The sequence below is a fragment of the Onychomys torridus genome, chromosome 2 (genome assembly GCF_903995425.1).
Source record: "Onychomys torridus chromosome 2, mOncTor1.1, whole genome shotgun sequence".
Classification (NCBI taxonomy): domain Eukaryota; kingdom Metazoa; phylum Chordata; class Mammalia; order Rodentia; family Cricetidae; genus Onychomys; species Onychomys torridus.
The window spans coordinates 1,756,903-1,783,689 of record NC_050444.1 but is presented as its reverse complement, the minus strand read 5'-3'; the positions used below and the strand labels follow the sequence as shown (position 1 = coordinate 1,783,689).

Here is a 26,787-nt window from a genome sequence, read left to right as displayed (position 1 = left end):
TACTGCTCTGACCTCTTGGGATTTTAACTCTGCATTTGGCTCTGTGTTTCTTATTTAATAAGACTGTTCATCTACAGTGAATCTTTGCTGCCTGGGTCTTGAGGGGCTGGAAACAGTTGTTAAGATCATTAGAATAGTTGGGAGGGGGGTTAGAAGCCTGAAGGGTCTTATAGTTTTATCAAGCCTAGATTAATAGTTTATCAGAACTCTATTGGTTAATATGTTGAAACTCTGAACTTTAAGTCATATACCTTAAATCTTAGACCCTCACAATTTACATAAACTTTCAACCCTTCTTTTTCATCCAGTCATTTACCATGAGACATAGGTGGATGATTACTAAGACTGGTCACCGGAAAGCAAGTTCTTTTAAATAAAGGAACAGTAAAAGTAAATTTTTAGTTAGTAATAGCAGCATGATGTTTGAGTTTGTTTTGTTCCAGTGGAACCTGTTTTGTGAGTTTATTGTGGAGAAGTCCTACAAAAGACCACTATCCACCTATGCAATCAGCAAGAGCATTTATTATCTCAAAAGTAAAGGTACCAGAATGCTGGGGCCACCCATCTAACACAAAGGCAAAATGGCAACCCTGAGAGAAGTTCACAGGCCCTTTTAAGCACAGCTAAGGGGAGTTTCAGGGACAGTTAGGTAATCTCAGACATGATTGGCTTACAAGTGTGGCAATCATATTAGTATGTGCTAATTGGCTGGTACTGGTTATGGTTACAGTTTTTCCATTTGGGGGCATGCCTGGACAAGTTCTAGGCTCTGTGCTTATTTGGTTATCACCTTGAGCTACTGTGGCTTGGGGGTGGGGCATTAAAAATTGATTGTTCTTTGTTTCAAGAAGTAGAAACTGAGGCCTAATTCTTAACTGAGTTATTTGGAGCCTGTAATGATATTTGCCTGGCCTTCTCACTTATCTTTTTCAGTGTGAAACCCCTCAACAAGGTAAACCCCTCTGTGAGTCCACCTTTCTCAGCAAGAGACCTAGCAGCTCCAGAAAAACAAAGCCTGGTTTGACATATTGAATCAATGGGCCTTGACTTTTTATCTCACCCCTTGAAATCAAGTTTAATCCAGGTCAAGCTCATTTTGGAATGTTTGGACAGCCCTTTGGAGTGTGGGGTATAGATCTAATTCTAAATGGTCTTATTAAATAAGAAACACAGAGCCAAATGCAGAGTTAAAAGCCCAAGAGGTATTCAATTGTCTCACTTATCCAGAGGGCCTGATCTAGCTGGGGGCTCCACAGCCGTTGGTTCATAATTCATGTGCTTTTTGATTGGCTATTTGTCCCTGTGCTTTTTGCAATCTTGGATTCAACAATTCACTCTCTTGCAGCCCCTCCTCTTTCTCAACAGTTGGACACCTGGAGCTCCACCTGGGGCCTGGCTGAGGATCTCTGCATCCACTTCCATCAGTTATTGATCTGTTTGGGAGGCACCCAGGCTGTGGAACCAGGACCTGTCCTTTATGCATGAGCTGGCTGTTTGGAACCTTGGGCTTACACAGGGACACATGCTCAGCCTGGAAGGAGGGGACAGGACCTGCCTGTACTGAATCCACCAGGTTTAAATGAATCCCCAGTGGTGTCTTGGTCCTGGAGGACATGGGAATGGCTGGGGGTAAGGTGGGGGTGAGGGCGGGAGTGGGGGAGGACAGGGGGACCCATGGCGGATTATAAAATTAAAACACATAATAATAATTTTAAAAAAGATTTTTAAAAAGCCCAAGAGGTCAGAGCACTAGCAAATAGCCTTTAGCTTACCAGCCACTTCCCCTGAGAAAAGAGAGAACTACTTCTTGTGTGTCTATATTTTTATTGCCTTTCTGTTCTGCCTTCTCATTGGCTGTAAACCCAATCACATGACTTCCTCATCACTGCCTGTCTATCCAGATCTCCAGGTCTATATGGTTGGTACTGAGATTAAAGGCATGTATCTCCATGCTGGCTGTGTCCTTGAACACACAGACTCTGCCCACCATATGATCAGATTAAGGGTGTGTGCTACCACTACCAGACTTCTGCTAAATGGCTAGCTATTAGCTCTGACCCCTAGGCAACTTTATTAACATACAAATAAAATTACATTTCAGCACAAATAAAATATCATCATAGTGGGGAACTGGAATTTCCTTTGGATCTAACAGTCTCCTTCATCCCTAACCTTTCTATTGAAATTTTTTTTCATGAATTGATTTTTGGATTTAGTTAAAGGCCCTCTATCAATTGTGATAATCATGTGATTTATGTCCTTGAGTTTATATATATATATATATATGCCATTTATTGCTTTGTGTGGTTAAACCATCCTTGCATCACTGAACCAAAAGAAACTCAATCATAATGAATGGGTTTTTTTTAATGTGTTCTTGAATTTGCTTTGCAAGTATTTTATTGAGAACTTTTAAATCTATGGTCATAGTGGAAACTTGTATATAGTTTTCTTTCATAGCTGAAACTTTATCTGGTTTTGGTGCCAGTATGATGCTGGTTTTGTTGAAAGAGGTTGGAAGTATTCTTTCTTTTCTGTTTTACAGAGTAATTTGAGAAACATTTGTTTAGTTTCTCCTTTAAACAACTGGTAGAATCCTGAGGTGAACCCATCTGACCATGGGACTTTTTTAATTGGAGTGTTTCAAATACTGCTTTAATCTCACAACTTATTTTAGCTCTGTTTAAAATTTTTATCTCATTTGGTTTAATTAAGGTATGGCATATGCATCTAGGAATTCATCGATTTATTTCAAGTACTCTAATTTGGTAGAATACACATTTCTAAGGTATGACCTATGATTTTCTGAGTTTAATTGTTACCTGTTGTAATGTTTCCTTTCATCTCCAATCTTGCTAATTTTGGTTTGCCTTCCATTTCTTTCAGTTAATTTGTAAATTTTGTTTACCTCAATAATTGTTTACCACTGCTATAACCTTGAGAAATGGTTGGGAGTCTTGTAGGTTTCAGTTATTGGCCTTGTGAGCTGTTTACTTCCTGAATTTCATGATACTTCTCTTCCCTTCAAGAGAGAATGTTTCAGTAAGCAGGAAATTACTAACAATAATATGATCATCCTGGTTTTATTTTATTTTATTTGGTTTTAGCATGCTACTTAGTTATTAAATTATTTCCATAGTGAATCAGCACCACTTACAGAGACATGTTCTTTTTTTTAGTTTTTTTCTTTTTATTATGTTTTTATTATATAAAGAAATTTTAAAATTTTAATATATTTTGATCATATTCTTCCCTTTCCCAAGTTCTTCCAAGTCCTCTACCCCTCCCAATCCACCCAAATTTGAATTCTTTCTCAGAAAAACAATACAGAACGCCCCCATGCAAGTAAACAAAATAAAACACTCAACATGAAAAAAACAAAACAAGATTCCATACTGACTTTTCCAGTGGCTTCGGTACCTTGCATCCCCACAGTGTATAGGGTTCTTTTGCCAAATGCTTACTAACATTTGCTGTCATTGATTGTCATCACTGCCATTCTGACTGGAGTGAGGGAGAATCACAAAGCCATGTTTGGTTTGCCTTTTCCTGATGGCTAAGGATGTTAAAAACTCAGTCAAATAGTTATTGGCTCATTGCATTTTTTCCTTTCTATTCATTGGCACATTTATTAATTGGGTGATTTGGTGGGAGTTCTTCATGGTATTTTTTTAATTTTTTATTTCTTATTGTTATTTTTAATAGAGTCTATATGTAAATATTAATCTCCCATTTGATACATATTTGGAAAAATTTAGAATAAACTAAGGATGCTTCTTTAGTTTGGTGATTATTTTCTTTGCTGTTTGTGCCAAAACTTGTCATTTCATGCCATCAAATTATTCAGTTTTGTAATTAGTTCCTGAGTCACTGAAGGCCTTTTCAAAAAGGCCTTGGCTATCTCTAGATCCTTAAAATTTAAAAAAAAAAAAGATTTGTTTAATTTTTTGCATGTAATTGTTTCACCTGCATGTACATATGCATAACACAGGAGTGCCAGGTGCCCACAGAGATCAGAAGAAGGTATGGAACCACCTGGAATGGAGTTTCAAATGGTTATAAGACACCTTGCAGGAGTGAATAACTGAACCCAGGTCCCCTGTAAGAACATCAAGTGATCTTAAACACCAAGAAAACTCTCTAGCACAGTATCTTGAAGTATTTTTTTTTTCTAGTAATTTCAGATGCCAGTCTTACTTTATGGCTTTTTTTAAAAATCACTTTGAATAGGTTTCTGTGGAAAGTAAGGGATATGTATCTTGTATTCTTTTATTTGTGGATATTCAGTTTTCCCAGGATCATTTGGTGAAGGGACTCCCTGCTCCTGGACCATGTGCATATTTAACAACTTTATCAAGTAATAGATGTGCTGGTTTATTTCTATGTACTCTATTCGATCCCACTGGCCCATGTCTAACTTAGTGTAGACATGGCTGGTTTTGTCATTGTGCTGTGGTGGTTTGAATGAGACATCCGTCACTAGTCTTGGCCATTTGAATACTTGGTTCACAGTTGATGGCTTTTCAGCAGGATCAGGAGGTGTGGCTTTTCTGGAGGAACTATGTCATTGTGGGTGGGCTTTAAGATTTCAATAGACTCACATCCTGTTTTGAGTTAGTTCTCCCTGTCTCCTGGCTGCAATTGGAAAAGTGAGCCCTTGGCGCTTCCTGCCACCATTCCTTTACCCTCCCATCATGAGTTTTAATGTTCTGGAACTAGAAACTCAATTGTTTCCTTTTATGAGTTGCTGTAGTCATAGTGTTTTAGCAGCAGGAAAGTAGCTAAGGCATGTGACTCTGTAGCATATATAACCTGAGGTCATGTCTTGTGATCCCAGCACTATACTTTCTGCTTAGGTTTCCTTTGATGATTGGGTTCTTTGTGATTTCATATGAACCTCAGTGATATATTTGTATATCTGTGGAGAATATTGGAATTTTGATTGGGATTTAATTGAATCTGTAGATCACTTTTGTGAATAGAGCTGTTTTTTTTTAAATATAAATTCAGCAAATCTGTGAATATCTAGGTCTTCCATCTTTTATTGTTCTTTTTAGTACTTAAGTGTTCTGAAGTTTTACTTCAGAGGCCATTTACATCCTTGCTTATGTTTTTCCTGAGTGTTTTATTTGTTTGTTTGTTTTGTTGTGTGCTTTTTAACAGAGTCTCAAAACAAACAAACAAAAAATTTAGGACAGATGACTTATTGACAAACTTTACCAAATCTAAAAAGAGAAAAAAAAAAAAAAAAAACATAAAACACAAAGAGAGCTGTCAACTCCTTCTATCCAGTCAGTATTATCTAGATACCAAACTCACTCTATCCAGCCAGCGTTTTTCTGATACTGAAAAGGGAGGAAACCCCCAACTCCATTTTCCCTAATGAACATAATTGTACAAATAAAATACTTTCAAGCTAAATTCAAGGACATGTTAAAAAGATCACATACTATGGCCTGATGTTTTCATCACAGAGTTTCAAGGATAGTTAATATAGATAAATCCATAAATGTGTTACTACATGCAAATAGACTTAAGAATAGATGTCTCATGATAATCTTAAATAAGGCCAAAAAGTCCTTTGACAAAGTTCAGCATTACTTCATGATAAAAGTCCCAAAAAAACTAGGTATAAAAGGAGACAACCTTTTATATTTATATTAATTATAATAAAGGCTACATGAGAAAAACTTACAGACATCAGACTGAATGTGGAAAAATAGAAGTTTCCTTCTCTCAAATCAGCTTATCTCAGTAGTTGGACAACATGGGACTCCCTCTCTCCAGAAGAACTTCGTGCCTTTACGTGCTCCTATCTGGAGAACGTCCCTGGGCCTGGAAGACTGACATTATCTGAAGGCTGTCTCTAAACCAGATGCCAGACTCTAAACCAGATGCCTGACTTATCTTTAGCTTGAACCCTGAAATAGATCCCTGCTGGAATGTTCCCTTGCTGTACATACTAAGAGCCTTACGATAGCACTGTGTCTCTTATTGCAAATTAGGATTTGTCCCCAGGCTCTCCAATCCTATTTATTCCTTATACTCTAGAATAAAATTGAGCTGACTCACCAAAGTCTGTCATTCAGACAGCTGTCTGTTTGTACCCACAGAGGTCTTGAACCCTGTTCCCTGCTTCTGTTCCCTTCACCTGTCACCCTCCACCCTCATGGACCAATGCAGCCAACAATCCTGGGGAAGAAGCAAAACCTCTGTTATTGGTTTCTAACCCAATTAACTTTAGCTATGATATTACATGACATTTGATTTCGTTGAATATATTTTCATTCTCATAGCATTCCATATGTTTAAAATAATACTGGCTTCTGCACAGGTGCAACTTGTGTGTTGTTCATATGAGCTACAGCTCACTGTCTTTCTAGAGTTACTGAAAAAAATTAGTTTAAATTTCATTATAGTAAATTTGTTTATTTTATTATAATTCTCTTTATTTTTTTTACATTGTTTGAGACTGCACTGTTAGATTCTTTTAGGTCTGAAATCATTATGTATTCCTTTATAAATGAAGAACTGTATGAGATAATAATAATTTAATAATTACGTGGTTAAGATGGATTTTTTTGCCTTCTACTTTCTATTCTTTAGTTCTACTTGTATATCATATGCATATGTAAGCATATGACTGCATATAGAATATATATAATATTAACATATGTGTCTGATAACATAGAAGGATGATAGGCAGATTAATGAAAAGACAATAAAGATTTTTGACTAGGAAGAATTAGGATAAGGGGTGAATATGACCAAAATGCATTCTATGAAATTCTCAATGAATTAAAAATATTTTTTAAAGTTATATAGTTAATGTTTCAAATATTCAAACTGAAAAATATTTGCTTTATAACTATAGAGATAAATCACTCAATATATATATTGGGTTTTATTATGTTTACATATGTATTTTGCCATCTAATGTTGTAATTTCTCTTTGCTTTTTGTTTTTTCATCTTTTTTCTTAACTCATTTTGAATTTATAATTGTGTGTGTGTGTGTGTGTGTGTGTGTGTGTGTGTGTGTGTGTGTGTATTGTATATGTACCTGTCCACATATGGATGCTTGGACCTGCGCACACACACAGGAGCCTGAGGAAGACATCTAGGTGTCATGCTCCATCACTCACTACCTTATTTGTCTGAGACAGGATATCTCTGAATGTTAAGCTAGGCCAGCAGCCAGTGAGCCCCAGTCCTAGTAAGACCTCCTATCTCTGCCCCACAATACTGGAGTCACAGGCATGCCTGCCTTTTCCTGGCTTTCCATGTGACTCCTGGGGGTTCATACTCAGGTCCTCCTGCTTGGGCAGCAAGAGCTCTTACTCCCTGAACCATATCCCATCCCCATGAACTGAAGTGAACTGAAGAACTCTTCTTTGGTCAGTACTTTTTCTTTATTTTCATTTTCATGGATACCCTAGAAATTTTCATTTGTATTCTGTTTATAAAATCAATCAGTATCTCGACTATTATTTCAAATAATACAGTGTTGGGCTGCTTTACACCATGATGACCTATTCCAATGCCCAGACTATTCTTTTTTTTTTATAAACAGCGAAGTTTCAAGACCAAGCTTCTAGAGACCTTGTGTCTGGTGAAGTTTTGCTCTTTGTTTCATAGATGGTGACCTCTTTTGTTGTTGTTGTCCTAGTATAAATACCTTTATGTGAAATGAAGTTATCAGTAGATTGATAGCTAAGTTGCATTAATGTTTTCCTTTAGAAAATTAAAGCATAATTACATCATTTATTCCTTCCTCCTTTCAACCCTTTCCATGTAGTGCTCATTGCCCTCTCTATACATTCCTAACCATATAAATATAACCTGCTCAGTCTCTATAAAGTTACTTGTATGTATATGGTATGTATATGATTTCAGGGCTGACCATATGGTGTTAGATAACCCAATTTGGACGGCTCTTCCCTTAGGAAGACTATTTCTCCCACTCTCTGCATTCCTTAGTTGCCTCTGAGGGGTTCAAGGTAAGTCTCTATTGCTGAAGACACCATGTACTTCGGACATAGGACCCAGAAGATCTAACTAAATTAAATCTGACCTGGAAACCTCCTAAGAACAGCTCTCATGGTACCAGAAAGTTCCATGGAAGCTTCCAAGTGGAAAAATCAACCAGTATCCCTATCCAGCTATAATACCTATGAACTACATCAATGACCAGCATGGCAAGAAAATCAACCTTAAGGGTGTAGTAGTGGTACATATACCTTGGCAATGCTAACAGCTTTCAAATTGGACTTAAGGTCTGCTTAACAAGAGGGAAACTATTCTGGTACCAGAAACCTAGTATACCCAGGGCTAGACAGGTCATGATCTTGGAGGGGAACCTACCCCTGCCATTTCACTAAGCCAGCACAATCCCTAATTGCATTCTAAATATTTATTCTGACCTCAACACGTAAGTGTAGTCTCATTACATGTTAAAGAAACATCTCCTTGTAACAGATGGAGACCACTACAGAAAGCCACTACTTATCAACATGCAGAGAACAAGTGACCATGTGGTATTCAGTAACAGCTAATACATCTACAACACCTAGGGCTCAGGGATCAGCCAACACGGGGCAAGGGGCATGTAAAGTTTGTAAGAGTCAGATAAACAGGAAGTTTACTGTGACATTGTGGCTCCTAGAAATTTCAGAGAAGCTACAACCATGCAGTCTCCTCAACATGGCTGTCTAAACATGACCTGAATAAGGATGACACCAATAAACACATTAACATGGACAGGGGACATCTCATGGGGCCTCAACAGCAGACAAAGAGCTGCAGGCAACAAGACTGTTTTAAAATGTTAGTAATTCTTCTCATTAGAAGCTTTTCTTGATTTTGTTGATCAGTATCTGTTTGGCTTGGGTTATCCTCTCTATTTGTTGTAGGTTTCGATGTCAGTCTTTCATTTTCAAAGATTGCTTTCTTTCTGAAGTATGTTCTTAATGGATGTTGTATTAGAGGACACATTTATATAAAGTCTTTCATTTTGTATTTGCTTCTTAATGGCTACTGTGCTGCTTAGTTTTTGTCAACTTGACAGAAACCTAGATATACCTGGGAGGAGGAAATCTCAATTGAAAAATTGCCTCTATCAGATTGGCCTGAAAGCATGTCTATGGGATGTTATCTTCATTGCTGATTGATGGTGGTACCACAGGGTAGCCCAGTGTGGACAGTTGCAACACTGTGCAGGTAGTACTGGACAGTAGAAAGATTGTAGCTGAACAAGCCACAGGGAAGCAAGCCAGCCAGTAGTGTTCTTCCATGGTTTCTGCCTCAAGGCTTGTGCTTGAATTCCTTAATTTCACTTAATAATGGACTTGTGACCCAAATAAGCCTTCTCCTCCAGTAGCATTTAATCACAGTGTTTATCATGGAATAGGAAAGCAACCAGGACATGTACCTTTTCTGCTATTGTTTAGATTAGAATTGTTCACTTTAGCTCTCTAAGTTTGTGGTTATTTTCTCTAGTTTATCTTCACTTTGGTGAACACTAATCACCAACTTTAGGTATACTACCTTTCCTTTCAAATAGTTGATGTTTTTCAAATATTTCTGTTTATTTGGTGTTATGCAAGTTCTCTATCATCCATGCAGGGGTAAATTTTACTTAACATATTCTGACAAGATTTTATTTTGATTCAGAAATATGAAAGGCTTTCCTTTTCAGCTCTTGAGCATTGCAAGTTATGAGTCACCTAACTTCTCCTTCCTTGTATATTTAATTCCCTGTCCTCCATCATATCTTTTTTTTTCTACAGCTTTCGCAATTTCTTCACAACTGTCCTCTGATTTTTGAGATGTACCTGATCTGTTGCTCAGTGCATGGAATGAGGTATTAATTTCATTTATTATATTTCTAATCCAAGATTTTATGCTTAATTCTTTCCCTGCTCTACTCTGATACTGCTTATTTCTTAGCCGTAAATTAGAAATGCACATTTTGCCTTAATTTTGCTAAGTATTCTATAGTCTACAACCATTATTTCTATGGCTAGCAATATTTTGGGAGCAGATAATATTTCTTCTTTTTATGGTTTCTCACCCACTTTAGAAATGTGTTTCCAGGGCTGGAGACATGGCTCAGAGGTTAAGAGCACTGGCTGCTCTACAAGAGGTCCTGAATTCAATTCCCAGCAACCACATGGTGGCTCACAACCATCTACAATAAGCTCTGGTGCCCTCTTCTGGCCTGCAGGCATACATGCAGACAGAACACTGAATAATAAACAAACAAACAAACAAACAAATAAATCTTTAAAACAAAGAAAAGCCGGATGGTGGTGGCACATGCCTTTAATCCCTGCACTTGGGAGGCAGAGCCAGGCATATCTCTGTGAGTTCAAGGCCAGCCTGGGTTACCAGGTGAGCTCTAGGAAAGGTGCAAAGCTACACAGAGAAACCCTGTCTCCAAAAACCAAAACCAAAACCAAAAAAACAAAAAAAAACAAAAACAAAAACAAAAAAAAAACCCAACAACAACAAAAAACAAAGAAAGAAAAAAAAAAAGGAACGTGTTTCCTCTCTTGCTTAATTATTGTCCTGTAAAGGATGCTGCATTCATATACATTGGAGTTTTACCCATGGCACTTTTAACTAAGCTTTTAACCATGTTTTAAGTATATATGTAGTATGGTGTGTGTGTGTGTGTGTGTGTGTGTGTGTGTGTGTGTGTGTGTGTGTGATGTTAATTCTAGTACCAAGCTCAGATGAATTCCTATTTCCTATGACATGTTGCTATCATTTGAAAATGGCCTTTTTACTTATGTAGCTAGGTCGATGCTTTTCCACATCTTCCCAAAGCCAGGTCCACAACATTCAGATTTCTTTTAGTTATTTTGGCTGCATTTGTTTTCTAGTTCTCTTTTTGTGGTGAACTTTCTGTTTCAGACTTTATACTTCTCAAAAGGAAGGAGGAATTGCTGCGTCTGGCTGCCCTTCCACATTTAGATGGCTTTGAGCTCATCTCCCTTCTTTTTGCAGAGATTGCTAAAGCAAGAGCTCCAGGGAAACAGACATTGGCAGATTTCTTCACAATTTCTTATTTTTTATTTAATCATTTTGTTATTGTTTTAAATTTTTTATACTTATATTTATTTTTCCATAGGAAGCAAAAGCCATTCATCTCATTTTAATCATAATTTAGGTTTTTTTTTTACCACTAATTCTGCATTTTGTAAACAACACAAGCTACTGAAAAGATTGTATATCCTAGGACTTATGAGGAAGACCATTTTCATTGCAGTCTTTAGACTCTGGTCCAGGATAAGCACTCCCAAATCTATAGCAGTTAGAGTCATTCACAGTTGCAATGTGTCTGCCAAGGAGCACTGTCCTCCAGAATATACTGCACATTAACAAAATCATTTATGTAATGTCATTAATACCCAAATGATGTGTGATATACACTACAACACCCCCCCACTACTCTCAATTCAATGTATTTTAAATGCTGACATGTTGCTGACAGTAGGTTTAGGCATCTAGAATTCTGTTTCTGTTCTTTCAGGTCCAGGTTGCTAGTATGAACTGTAATGACTATTTTCTACATTCACTGTGTTTTGAAAAGTATATCATTACCTCAAAAATCCGTTGTGATGAGGTACTGTGATGGAAAAATGATATTTAATTCATTTCTTATAAAATCTGAGAGTATCTTGAGATGAGACACCTTTCCTACATTGAGAATCTCAAACTTGTAGTGAGGAAAGAACTGTATTAAGCTGTTATTATGTTTTGTTTTTAATTTTAGAATAAGCAAAATCCCCTGGTTTCCCTGATTTGGGAGCCTTGACCCATGATGAAGTTGAGTTCGGATGTGGCTAAAAATCAGGTTTTAGTAAGTGGAAAAGAAATTGTCTCCATGTCTTTCACTGGTCTAGCCTTTAACATAGAAAGTGTAGCATGCTCTTCCTAGCACGCTCTTCCCAGCATCACTCAGGACCTTACTTTCTCTGCCCTGTCTGTTCTGCAGACAGGCTAATCCACAGGCATTTAAATCAGAACACATGAGACTCAGAGTAAGATGGAAGAACAATCAAGGAAGATTCCTGCTATTCTCAGACCTACAAACATACACACATATATGCACACACACATACACAAACACACACACACACACACACACACACACACAAACATACACACACACACACACACACACACATTCATGTGTACCTGCACATACTCCTTTGTCTACATACATACAAATCTACACACACATCTGCACACCACACATGCACAAACACATTCATTCATACACATACCTGAGTCTACATATATATGAACATACCCACACATCTGTGCTGTGAAACAATGTTTTTCTGCATTATCAATAAGTATTACTCTCCTTGGCTAATAAAAAGCTGATTGGCTGATAGCTGGACAGGAAGAGATTAAGCATGAGAGCCAGGCTAGGGGAATTCTGGGAAGAGGAAAGGCAGAGTCAGAGAATTGCCTACAAACACAGAAAAGCAAGATGGGCATGCCATACTGAGAAAAGGTACAGAGTCATGTGGCTAATCATAGATAAAAATTATGAGTTAATTTAAGTGTAAGAGTTAGTAACAAGCCTGGGCTATTGGCTGAGCATTTGTAATTAATATACGACTCTGAGTCAGTTACTGGGGACAAGGTGGTTGGGACAGAAAACATCTATTTATACATCTGCATGTAACACACACACACACACACACACACACACACACACACACACACACACACATGTCTTTTCCTTGGATTCTTGTCAAACACAATGTGTATCAGAACAGTATAAATGTATATGAGGTTTCTATGGTGTGTGCATATGTATGGGATGTTTTGTGTGGCATGTACAAGTGGCATGTGATATATGCCATTGTTTTGTATGTCTGTGTATATATGTGATGTATTATATGTGTGTCTCTGTGTGGTGTGTATGTGTGATATACATATGTGGTATGCATATGTGATATGAGGAATGTATGCTGCGTATATGTGTGTGCATCTATATACTAGAACATAATGCATGTTTATGGTATATATATTGTGCCTAAGTATGTGTAATACACTGAAAATAGTTTGCATTTTATCTTAGACCAAACTCAAAATGAGACCTTTAGAAGATTTAATTCTGATGTCTCTTACTGAAAGTTAGCATGTGTCAGTGTCTGTGTGGTGTGCAGGTATGTATATGTATATATAGAGATATATAAAATATGTGTCTGTGTGATGTGTGGTGGTATATATGTAGGTGTAATACAGGAAGTCTGGCATGTTTGCTTGGTAGTATATGTATGCATGCATTTGGTTTGAGACATATGATATGTATGATGTATATGATGTGTGTGTGTGTGTTATATGTATGAATGGTATATTTGGTATATATGTGGTAGGTATGGTACATATGTGCTGTGATGGTAGTGGGATGTGAATATGTATGAAATAATATGTGGTGTGATAGTACCTAGGTATGTTGTGTGTGAGTGGAATTGTGTGATATATGTGGGTTTGTGATTGGGTGCATGTGTACAATACCTTGGGGAAGTACTACTCACATCCCTTGCTCAACTGTGGGCTCTGACCTCCTGTATTGAGGGACTTTTTGCTCTCTCTCTCTCTCTCTCTCTCTCTCTCTCTCTCTCTCTCACACACACACACACACACACACACACACACACACATACATTCCCCTTTCAGAAATGGCTTAGGAATTGCTGTCCAGGGTGCTATGGAAAATTTTGGCCATTGAGAAAGTAGGGGGGGAAGGACTCATAAACTGTTCCCTGAGCATTCAGCAGTATCACGAATTGGTTTGTGATACCCTCTCCCTCAAAAATATTACATGATTTATTATAACATCTTCATCTTACAGATAAGGTGCTCAGCTTCTAGAAATTGTAGCATATTTTGTATAACTCCTCCAATTTCTTGATTAAAAGGATAATAACTTACCTTAGATAAACATCTACTTGAACTGTACTTGCATTCCAGTAATGAAGAAATGATGATTGTTTGAATCTTCAACTGTGATGGATTGAATTTGGCAAAGCTCAATAATATATACATCAAATGTGCTAAGGTAAAATTGCTTCTGAGTTGATAAACTGAAACAAATGAATTTAAACTTGAACTGAACTTTAACAAAAGCCATTCATCTCATTTTGGTCATAATTTACTTTTTAAAAGGACAGAATAGACATCATCATATTCTAGACAGTGGCAGGCAGTGCTGTTTCTGTTTACAAGGTCAACAAGCTTTTGTCTATGAAGCTTCTCTATTTCCATGTTGCAGCAAAGTTTGTTTCACTTGGAGAAACAAAAATATAAAACTTGAACTTAAATCTTATATAAATTAGTGTTTGTGGTTTTGACTCTACATTTCACTCAAAAACTAAACTTGAAAATACTGAGAAGCGATCAGTATAGAGGGACATCAGAATTAAATCTTCTAAAGGTCTCATTTTGAGTTTGGTCTAAGATAAAAATACAAACTATTTTCAGTGTATTTCACATACTTAGGCATGCAAAATTATTAAACCATAAGATTATCTCTTTTATTTTTTAGACTTTAAAGCATGACTGAAGATCTGGAATTTTGAATTAAAAAGTTTTAATTAAAAATAATTACATCATTTCCCCCTTCTAACCTCTTACCAACCTTTCCCATGCCCGCTCTCCCCACCTATCCCTGACTCCTTTTCAGATTGATGGTCTCTTTTCTTTGGTTATTATTGTTACATAGATATAAACACACACAAACATATAAATACAACCTACTGAGTCTGTTTAGTGATGCTTATGTATCTTTTCAGGGCTGACTATTTGGTATTTGATATTCAACGGAGGTTTATCTCAGGAGAAGACTATTGGTTCAGGTTTTATTTATGCAGCCATATTGTTGAGGTATCTTGATTATAGTCTTTTCTAGGAAACACAATCTCATAGCAAACATTCTAGACCTTCAGCTTTTACAGGCTTTCTGTCCGCTCTTCCACAATGTTTTCTAAGCCATAGAATTAGGAGTTATGTTTTAGATCCATGACCAGTTGGTCTCTGCATTTTGACCACTTGTAATTTTCTGTAATGGTTTCTGTTTGCTGTAAAGAGAATCTTCTTTGATGAGGGATGAGAAAAACTTTTATCTGTGGGTATAAGTATATATATATTTAGAATGCTGTTAAGAATTATGTGATCTCATAAAGAAGCAGGAGTAGGGATCTTCTAAGATCTATGACCTCACTTTTCCTAGGGTAGTTGGCTAGGTTTCCAGCACAAGGCATGATTTCCTTCCTATTGAGTGGACTTGGATTTCAATTAGTTGTTGGTTACTAAGATAAGTAGCACTATTGAACCTTTAGGGATATCTTACCATGCTGGTCATTGTTGTGTTTGAAGGACATCACAGCTAGGTGGGACTATTTATTGCCTCCCGCCCTCGACTGCTTGCTTAGTACCTTCTGGTACTATGGAAACTAGACCCCAGGAAAGAGGCTTTTAGGTCAGATCCAGCTAAAATCCTCCTAGTCCTGTGTCCAAAATGTGGTGTCTTTAACAAATATTGACTCACTTTTAGCCTCTGGGAGATAACTCATGGTAATAGCAATAACCTATATGGTTTTAGGAGTCTCTTTGACTCCCCTAATTAACAAATCAAAAGGAGGTTTCTGTGTCTGTTGTGGGTGTTGTTTTGTTATTTATGATCTATTTTTTTTTTGTTGTTGTTAGATGAGCACTATCAGCCAAAGTGACCAACTTTGTTAAGTGTGTGTGTGTGTGTGTGTGTGTGTGTCCCCTAGTTAGGGTTACTATTGCTGTGATGAAACACCATGCCCAAAACTTGGGAAGGAAAGTGTTTATTTGGTTTACACTTCCAAATAACAGTCCATCACTGAGGGAAATCAGGGCAGGAAATTTTACAACCTGCCCTGGACAGGACAGGAACCTGGAGGCAGGAGCTGGGCCCTCCCCATCAATCACTAATTAACCTAATGCCCTACAGGCCTGATCTTAGGAGGCATTTCCTCAGTTCAGATTACCTTCTCATAGCTTGTGTCAAGTTGGCATAAAACCAGTTGTCATAATGCGCATGTGCGAGTGTGTGTGTGTGTGTGTGTGTGTGTGTGTGTGTGTGTGTGTGTGTTAGGGTTCTCTAGAGAATGGAACTGTTGTTATTGGCCCCTCCTCCCTGCCTCATTGTCCTACAGATCCCTTCCTTTTTTCTCATTTCCACCTTCATATCCTGCTGTTTCTCTGTTAGATCTCCTTCATGGTCCCTATTTATTTTTCTAATTTCTGAAATTACTCCATATCATATACTCACATCTGAAGATTGAAACCTAGGAACTGCAGATGAGAGACAATGTGTAGTGCTTGCCTTTTGTGTCTGAGTCACCTCACTCAGTATAATATTTCCTAGTTTATCCATTCACCTGAAAAGGTCATGCTTCCTTTTTCTTTACAGATGATTCTGTTGTGTATATGTACAAGATTTTCATTATCCATTCATCTGTTGGTGATCATTAGGATAATTTCCATTCTCATCTATTGTGAATAGGGTGGCAACACACATGACCAAACAAGTATCTGTGGGGTAGGGTGTTAAGTCATTTGTGAGTATTCCAAGTACAGCGTGGGTCATATGGTAAATTCATTTTTCAGCTTCTTGTGGGTTCTTCATACTTGTTTCCAGAGCGGCTGCACCATTTTCTGTTCCTCCCGCAGTGAACAGTGCTCTTCCTCCCCAGCAGCTTTTGTTATCAGTCATTTGTTGGTCTTAGCCCTTTGACTGGGGTGAGATGAACTTGCAAAGTTGTTTTTAATTTTCATTTCCATAACTGTTAAGATGATGCACACTTTTTGAGATATTTCTTAGCCATTTTGATTTCTCTATTGAGAATTCTCTGTTCAGATCCACAACCCAAATCAGGTCATATGTTTTCTTGAATCTTTAGTTTTTCTTTCTTTATATATTCTGGGTATTAATTTTCTGCAGATATATAGTTGGCAAAAGTTATCTTCCACTCTGTGTTTCTTTGTCACTTGATTCTTTGCTTAGTTGTACAGAATCTTTTTAGTTTTGTGAAGTTCCACTTGTCTGTTCTTGGCCTTAATTCCTGGGCAAATAGAGTACTATTCACAAAGTTGCTTTCTATACCTATATCTTGCAACATACAGCCTATGTATTATTCTAGCAGTTTTATTGTCTCAGGTTTTAAATTGAGGTCAAAGGATCCATTTGGAGTTAATTTTTGTGCAAGGTGATAGATACAGGTGAGAGATAATTTTGTTCTTCTGTAGATGAACGTTAATGCTGTCTTTTTCCAGTATGAGCTTGTGACCTTTTTGTCAGATAGTTGCAGTTATGTGTGTTAAAGTTTGTGTCTTTCATTTTCTTTCACTGTTTTATGTGCCTGGTTTTATGCCAGTACCATACTATTTTTATTACTATAGCTTTATAATGTATCTTGAAATCTTGAATGGTAATCCCTCCATTATTATTATTTTTGCTCAGAATTACTTTGGTTGACTGGGGGTTTTCTGGCTCAATATTAATTTCAGGATGACATTTTCTATTTCTGTAAAGAGCATTGTGATATTTGACTGAAATTGCATTAAATCTGTAAATTGCTTTATGGACAATCATCATTTTCACAATATTAATTCTACCTGCCTAAGAACATATGAGATCTTTCAATTTTCTAGTGTCTTCTCTGTAATCTCATTCTTCAGAAATTTGATGTTTTAACTATAGAAGTCTTTTACCTCCTTAGGTTTATTCCAAGATATTTGAAAGCTGTTGTAAATGGGAGTTTGTTCATGATTACTTTCTCAGAATATTCATTGTATGTATATAGGAAGGATACTGGTTTTGTGAGCTGATTTTTATTCTACCACTTGGCTGAAATTGTAGATTATTTCTAAAGGTTTTCTGGTAGAATATTTGGTATATCTTGTGTATAACATCATATCACCTACAAATATGGAGAATGACTTATTTTCCTAGTTGTGTCCTTTGAATTTCCTTCTCTTGCTTATTGCTCCAGCTAGTGCTTCAAGAACCACATTGAAAAGGAGTGGACAACCTTGTCTTGTTTAGTACAATATATTTTGATCATATTCATCCCTCTTCCAATTCTCCCGAGATCCACCCATATTCCCTATCCACCCAATGTTATTTTTCTGTTATTGTTGTTTTATACCCACAAAGTCAATTTCTGCTCCTTGTAAGTCTAGGATATACATCTTCTATTGGAGATGGTCCTGCAAGTGGCTCTGCTCTTACAGAAATCTGACTTGCCCTCCCAACAGCTATCAGTTGCAAGAAGCCCTTCAGATGGGGATGAAACTTCATGCTCAACTCTCCTCTACATGACTACATGATGAAATTTGATCTTGCCTGAGCTCAAACAGGTCTTCCATATATTGTCACAACTGCTATGAATTCATATGTTCAGCTTCCCTGATGTATCCAGAATATACTTTTCTACGCTCTTTTCAACTCCTTACCACAATGACCCTTGAGCCTTGGGAGGAAGGAATGTGACATGGGCATCTCATTTAGGGTAATCATTCTGAATTCTTTCAAACTCTGTATTTGGCCTGTTGTAGAAATGTGTTAATCATCATCTACTGCAAAAAGAAGGAAGCTTCTATAATGAGGATTGAGGGATGCATTAGTTATCAGTCATTAGGAGTCAATTTAAAACTATATTTAGCAGAATAATAGTAGTAGTTTTCTCTCTTAAGGTTTATGACCTGTCTAGCCACAGGTTTGCTTGAGGCTAACCCTGGATTTCCTATTTGTTAGCCTATGTTTTTTAGTAGGGTTATTATTACTCCATTGTAGTGTAACTCCCACTTCCCTGACCTCAAGCTTCTATGGCAGTAGGTAGATAGCCATGACTTTTAAAAAACTGTATTTAGTATTATTTCCCTCCTTTCCTTCCCTCTTCTGCCTTGCCTTCTCATCTCTCATATCAAATCAACCTTTCCTGTTTTATTAGTCCCCATTAACCCTGTGTACCCCTGTGTTCAATCTTTCATAAGGACTCTCTTGAAAGTCTGCAGCACAGTTTCTTGCTAATTTCCTGACCTTTATGGGCATTCCAAATGAAACACACATACCTTAAACTTCAAAGCTGCATTCACAAATGTGAGAAAACCTGTGACATTTGTCTTTTTGAGTCTTCACTCAGAATTTTTTTTCTAGTTCCATCTATTTATCTGCATATTCCATATTTTTCAATGACTGAATAATATTTCATTGTGGACATATACAAAACTTCTGTTGTCCGTTTATCAGTTGAGATACATCTAGGCTATTTCCACTTCCTGGATAATGTGAAAAGAACAGCGATGAACATGAATGAATCTTTGTAGTATAATATGGAGTCCTTTGGGTATGTGCCCAAGAGTGATATAGCTAGATCATGAGATAGATCTATCTCTAGGTTCTTGAGGAACTCCCACACTGAGTTCTACTGTAGCTGCACCAGTTTGCACTCCTGCCAGAAGTGAATACAGCATGTGTCATCATTTTTTAAAATCTTACCTAGCTGGGGTAAGATGACTTCTCAAAGTTGTTTTAATATATATTTCCCAAATAACTAAGGATGTTGAACAGTTTTTTAAAATGTTTCTCCACCATTTGTAATTCATTGTTTGTGAACATTTGTTTAGTCCATTCCCCCCCCCCCTTTTTTTTTAAGACTGGGTTGTTTTCTTGATGTTTAGTTTTTGTTTGCTTGTTTGTTTATTTTTACTTTTTTGTGTATTCTAGATAACTTTGCCAGATGTATATTTGATAAAGAGTTCCCTCTTCTTTAAGCAACCTCTTCTCTTAAATGGCAGTTTCTTTCGAAATATAATAGATTTTAGTCCTTATTTATTAATTGTTGATCTTAATCCTTCGCTGTTGAGACCTTATTCAAAATGTCCTTTCCTATGCCAATGAGTTCAAATGTACTTTCTTTTGTATCAGCTCCAAGGTCTCAGATTATTGATCCATTTGGAGTCCAGTTTTGCAGAGTGAAATGTGTAGTTTCATCCTTCCATGTGTAGCTCTTCCATTTATCAATACTATTTGTGCTATCTTTTCTCCAATGTGCTATTGGTTTCTTTGTCAAAAACCAGGTGTTGATATGAGTGCTACCTACAGATTGGTCCTCAGTTCTATTCTATTAGTCAATGTATCTGCTTTTATATGAATTTTCAATATAAGTTAATTTTCAGAGAAATACCACATTGTCTCACTGTGGACATAGGAGCAAGTCAGTTTATGCATTCACAGCTAAGGATTGAAGAAAATTGGGAAAACATAATCTCCTTTTCACTTACTTGTTAATAATGATTTATCTTATTTTTGATAGAACAAAAATAATTTGTGATTGAAACGTTATATGACTCATCTTTCTGCTTCTGTTATAACTCATTAGTTAATTATTCATTAATGAATTTTACTTGAAAGCTGGTTTCTGGAAGCTGACTTTATAGGCAATATAAAATATTTTACGTATAAATAACTATCTTCCATGCATTCACATTTTTTGAACTTAACACACATGTACACCATTCCTAATTTACTGTCCACATTTTTTTAATAGTTGACATAGCCTTTATAGCCTTATGAAAGGAGGTCAAACTGTCAAGTTTAAAGCAAGAACTATTTTCATAAAAATCTTGAGAATAGGGAAAATATGCAGATGTTTCATGATTTTAAAGATAATCTCTTAAGGTAGAAGCATCAAAGGGTTATAGAACTGCACAACTCATAAGTAGCACTGCAGACTGAAATGTATGAGAAATATAATATTCACAATTAGGATTATAATGAATTGCCTTTTTAGTCCATGAACTGTATGCATGTGCAATCTCTGGGCTTAATTAGTGTGCTTGATCAGTATGTTTATTTTCTGATGTCCAAGCTGATTGCTCATAGTTCACACAGTGAAACTGAAAACAAAATCCATCTATGAAGTAGTACCTCGTCATCTAACTAGATTCCAAGTACAAACAGACCAACTTAGGTAAAATTAAGTTAGTTATGATAGAGCCTATATCATCTGAGTAGCCGGTGTCACAGGATAAACAGTGGTCTCTTGTCCTAAGAATAAATGGCTTTGGTGACAGAATCTTAATCATTTTAATGTCAAAAACACAAATGAACATGATTAGTTGAATGGTGATGCTTTATGCTTAAGAAATTATGAAATACTTTAATTAAGTCATTCTATTATGCTCTAGAAATACAATAGACTATTCTGTATGGCCTTTGGGGAATGTCGGGTAGAAAAGTGATTTTTCATTAAAATCTTCTGCATTACAAGTTTTCTGAACTTTATTTTTTCTTTTTCATCATTTTTATTATTTAATACAAATTTTAAATTTAAATATATTTTGATCATATTCTTCCCTTCCACCAAGACCTTCTACATCCTCTCCTCAACCCAACTTTAAGTTCTTTCTAAAAAAATAAACAAAAATCTAATACAACACCAAAACTTCCCCTAATCAAGAAAGCAAAATAAAACAAAACTCAAAGAAAGAACAAATAACAAACCACCAAACTGTAACCAAATAAAAGCACACACAAAAATCCTGTGCACTTTAATATAGGCTGGTCAACTTCTCCTGAACATGAGAGCTGCCCTGGAATGGTTGATATATCCATTGGAGAAAACTAGTTTTCCCTCTCCCACCAGTCATTAACCTTTACACTAGTAGCTAGTTGTTTTCATTCATTCATTCATTAAAAAATTATAACAAAATAAAATAAGATGAAACAAAAACTATCACATTGAAGTGGGATAAGACAACTAACAGAGGAAAACATTCCCAAGAGAAGGCACAAGAATCAGAGATGCACTTGTTCACACACTCAGGAATCCTACAAAATCACTAAAATGAAAGCTGTATTATAAGTGCAGAGGACCTGGTGAGGATGCTTGAAGACCCTGTGCATGCTGCCTCAGTCTATTAAAGTTTAAATGAGCTTTCTTCATGTTGATTTATAAAGAATTGTTCTTATGATATCCTCAATCCCTTCTGGCTCTTACACTCTTTCTACCTCCTCTTCTGTGGGATCCCTGAACTCTGATGGGAGGGATTTGATAGAAACATCCCATTTTTTAAGATTGGACTGTTCCAAAGTCTATCAGTCTCTATATAATGTTTGTTGTGGGTCTTCATATTTGCTCTCATCTACTACAGGATGAAGCTCCTCTGATGATAGCTGAATAAGCCACTGATCTATGAGTACATCATGATATAAGTAGTAGTCATTTTATTGCTACACTTTTTTTTAAAGACCCGTATTATTGAATTTTACCATAGTTCCCTAGGATATCTAGTCTCTGGTTCTTTGTCACCCCAAGCAGTGTTAGGTATGGGTTCCAACTCGTGGGGTAGGCCTTAACTCAAATTGGGCATTGGTTAGTTACTACCACAAACTTTGTGCCACCATTGCCTTAACATATCTTGCAGGGAAGACAACATTTCAGATCAAAGGGTTTGTGATTGGCTTGGTGTTTACATTTTTCTTTTGATATGTACAGAGTACTTTTCTGTCCCAAAGATCCTGGAATATAGGGGTGACAGCACTATATAGGGGCCAACTTAACATCTCTGTGTCCAATGAGCTATATAGATGTTGTTTTCAGCAATGGACCTTTCTCTCAGTTTGTGAGCCACCTATAGTCTTGGTAACAGCCTGGTTGGTTGGAGGTTCCTGTGGGGTCCCTTTTGCCAACTACTTATTTTAGGTCTTGTGGTGGGCCACAAGAATATATTATAGAGCTTCAGTTGTGTGTTAAAGCTATAGTTTGACCTGACAAAGGTCTGTCAAAAGGCAAACAATTTATTATGAATATTTGGTGTTATCCAGCTTTCTGCCTATGTTTTGAGTTTGGAGTTACAGAGTTTCTGGTTTTACATTTAAACTGTTTTAAAGTTGATTTGTGGGTGTGTTATAAAATAAAAGACCTGCAGATAATTCTTAGATTATAAAGTCTTGTGTTCAGTTCATTAAATGCTTCTCTGCCTTAATTTGCAAGTACTTCCGGAATTTACTTCATTTCTTCTCCATTTGATAGTTAAATTGATACAGTTAAGTTTAACATTTAAGAATGAATAAACCAGTTTGTATTAATGTCATATGCAGCACCATTAAGAAAGTATTTGTCTGTTTATTCATGTGCTCTATGAAGATTTGCTGCATGTATACTTACTAAGAACCACGATGTCAAAGACAGTTCCTGTTTTCAGTGAGATGATAACTTAAAGGAAAATATGTTTGGTGTAAAGACAGAAGAGAGAGGAGCTTAAATGTCATTTGGAGGTACTAATAGTGTCCTAGTAGGAAATGAGATTCCCAAAGGAAAATTTTTGTTATAAAATTCAGTGCTGCCACACATGGCTTTTCCAAGATCTGATTTCAGCAAAACTTTAGACATTATGGTTCAGTGAGCTTTGTGGGAGAGAATGTGAGGGAAGTGGTATTAAATGGTGGTGTGAAGAATGGGACAAGAGTCTCAGTGAGAAATGAGAAACACTGATGGGTTGCTGGTTGACTGTTGGAAAGATAAAATGAAAAGGGCCTCTCCTGCATTGATGTCACTACCTAAGTAGAAAGCACACCAAGAGATACAAATAATTTAAACAGTTCATATGCTTAGATGTTGTGTTGTTTTTGAGGCTCTTTTCTGATGTAAAAAAGCAATCACAGCATTATTGTGCTGTCTTCACATACTTGGCCCATTCAGTACTACAGTTTGATCAGCTTTTGTACAGTCACAGAATTGAGACAGCACTGCCTCAATTGTTGACCATGGTTATCTGCTCAAAGAGGAGTTTTTTATGCTTTAGATATCAAGTTCAGCTCAAACAACTATTCTCTCTTTTTCTTCTGTTGCTGTATGTATGAATTTTTTACTATGCACATACCACATACAAGGTATATAACTTAATGATGTGATATATGCATATATACACATATATATGTCACATAGTTAACTTCTTTTTGCTTTTATAGTGGTGTGTGTGTGTGTGTGTGTGTGTGTGTGTGTGTGTGTGTGTGTGTGTGCTTGCTTGCATGTGCAGATGTTTGCTGGTCATGGAAATATGTGGGGATCAGAAGATAACTTTTAGGAGTTGGTTCTTGCCTTCTACATTGTTGAAGTAGAGTTTCTTGGTATTTCTGCTGCTAAGCAGTACACTTCAGGCTAACTAGCTTCTGACCCTCCTGTCTCCACCTCTCTCATCATGGTAAGCATGCTGGGCTTTTTGTTGTTGTGATTTGTTTTCACATGGGTTCTGGAATCAAACTCAGGTAATCTGGCTTGTATGACAAGCACTTTCCATGCTGAGGCCATCTTCCCAGCCCCACATAGTTAACCACTTTTAAATTTTCAGTTTTTAGGATAAATATATTTTGAGATTGGACGTAGCATTGTGGCTTCAGGAAATATTTACCATAGATTTAGAATTTTCTTAGAGTGAAGATCTTAAGGGTTCCACAAAGTGAGAGACAGAGAGACAGAGACAGACAGAGAGAGAGACAGACAGAGACAGACAGAGAGACAGAGAGGGGGTATTTTATATAAGGATAGTCACCAGACCATCACTTATCATGGAAAACCATGGAAAATCCCCAACTGAGTAGTATTGATCATTCCATGGAACAAATGTGATGAATCTAAATTTATTGGTTTTCATTCACTGAAACAGCATTTAAAAAGAGTTTAACTGATTAAAAAACATTTGTGCTATGATGTTAAGTAAAGTTATTATTGTGTATATGTCCTAATTTATACAAAATTGTATATAAGCAATGAACTTATTATAACATAAAAATACAACACAAGAATTTTACCACATGTGATAGATTCTCAAAGAAAATGAAACAAATTGCTGATATTTCTTTACATTCTTGTTTTTCAAATTTCCTCTAGACATACATTACATGCACTGAGAAGGAAAACAGACATTTAAAAATAAAATCTGTTAAAATTCGTAGTGTGGGAAATCATCCTGAGTGAGGTAACTCAGACCCAAGAAAGACAAACATGGTATGTACTCACTTATAAGTGGGTATTAGCTGTAAAATAAAGAATAACCATGTTACGGTCCACAGACCCAGAGAGGGCTAGGTAACAAGGAGGGCCCAAGGGAGACACTCAGATCTCCCTTGGAAGTGGGAAATAGAAGATATTTTCTGGGTGGACTGGGGGCCGGTTGGAATGGGAACTTGAAAGATCATCAGGTAGGGATGGAGTGGGAGGGGGGAGAGTATTGAAAGAGCTGACTGCAAAGGGGGTCATTTCAGGGCCAGATAGAAATCTGGTACAAGGGAAACTCAGGAATCTACAAGGATGACCCCAGCTAAGACTTCAAGCAAAAGGGGATACATAGGCTGAACTGGCCACCACCTATGATCAGGAAAGATTTCCAGTGGAGGGATTGGGACACCAACCCAGTCACATAACCTTTGACCTACAGTCAGTCCAACTTATGGGATGTGCTAGGTAGGATAAGGGTGACACAGAGATTGTGGGAGTGGCCAGCCAATGACTGGTCCAACTTGAGACCCATGCCATGAAAGTGAGCACATCAAAGAGTCTCTACCAATGAGAGGTGAGTTTTTCTTTATTCTCTTTTTTTTTCATTTATATCTGAGGCACATAAGAGTCAATGGTGGTTTTCTCCTGCTCTAAAAAAATTTCCAGTTTATTGAAGGTTAATGCCCTATTAACCACTTTTTCCTATTCTTTTTGCTGATCTAATGTATTCCTGAATGATTCGGGCCCAAGACTTTGATGTTTTCCCTCAGTTATTCTTGATAACACCCTTGGCCATGTGTTCACCCTTCTCATGCTGACCTCCTCACTATCGAAACCTCCTCATCTCTAATAGTCCTCCTGTGTCATCCTGCTCAGGGATCATGTTCATTGTCATACCTGTGACCTTATTATTATAATGACTTCACTGCTTCAGTAATCTGCATACCATGCCTCTACTCCTTCAGGATTAATGTCCTCTCTTTCACAAGCATGAAACTTCATTGAAAGCATCCCAGCCCTCTTCCTCATGTTTACTCACTCTGTCACACTGGAGACTGCTGACATCAAGTCACCTGTATCCTTTTAATCTATTCATTGTCACAATAGCACATTGTGGTTGATTCCTTTACTGCCCAGTCTTGACTGCTGTGCATCATATTTTCTCCCCAGCATATACCATTTTATCCTCACTCTTCTGAAAACTGCTCTTCCATGGTCAATTTTGATGCCAGTCACCAGCTCAGTGGTGTTTTCTGTCTTCAAGTTGTGTACCCCTTGCAAGTACTTGATAAGAAGGTCCATCCATATGCTCCTATTTAGTTCTTTCTTCTTGGCTTCAATGGAATTATCCACTGTAAGAGTCTCCTCTTGTGCTTATTTCCAAATATAAGTCGTATCTGTGGTATGGGCCTTGGATTTCGGATCTTTCACAGCTGTATTTATCCTGTGCGGTCTTACCTGGTCCTGATATCTTTAAGCATGCCTACATTACTGTGACATTCACCTTTATGTTTTCTAAACTAGACCTTCCAAAAAGCCTTGAATTATCCCTATAGGCACTGAACATGGCTGAAGGGTAGCTGTTTCCCGACTCCACCAAGGCTTGTTCCTTTCAGTTTCCCTTTGCCATTAATGAACTCATCCCCTGCTGCACTTGCTCATGTCCCAGAAAAGAAGTCATTCTCATCTCACTTCCAACAAATTCCATGCACTCTGTTTCATGAATC

The 26,787-nt window shown here is 37.0% G+C and overlaps 1 protein-coding gene across 1 annotated transcript in view; it reads left to right on the top strand.

The window, feature by feature from the left end:
• The first annotated feature begins 9,802 nt into the window (after window positions 1-9,802).
• The window catches only part of LOC118577749 (suppression of tumorigenicity 18 protein), a 157,752-nt gene continuing 140,767 nt past the window's right edge, over window positions 9,803-26,787 (top strand). Inside the window, exon 1 of the mRNA XM_036178391.1 lies at window positions 9,803-9,861. The gene's annotated coding sequence lies outside the window, so the exon portion shown is untranslated. The remainder of the gene's footprint in view (window positions 9,862-26,787) is intronic.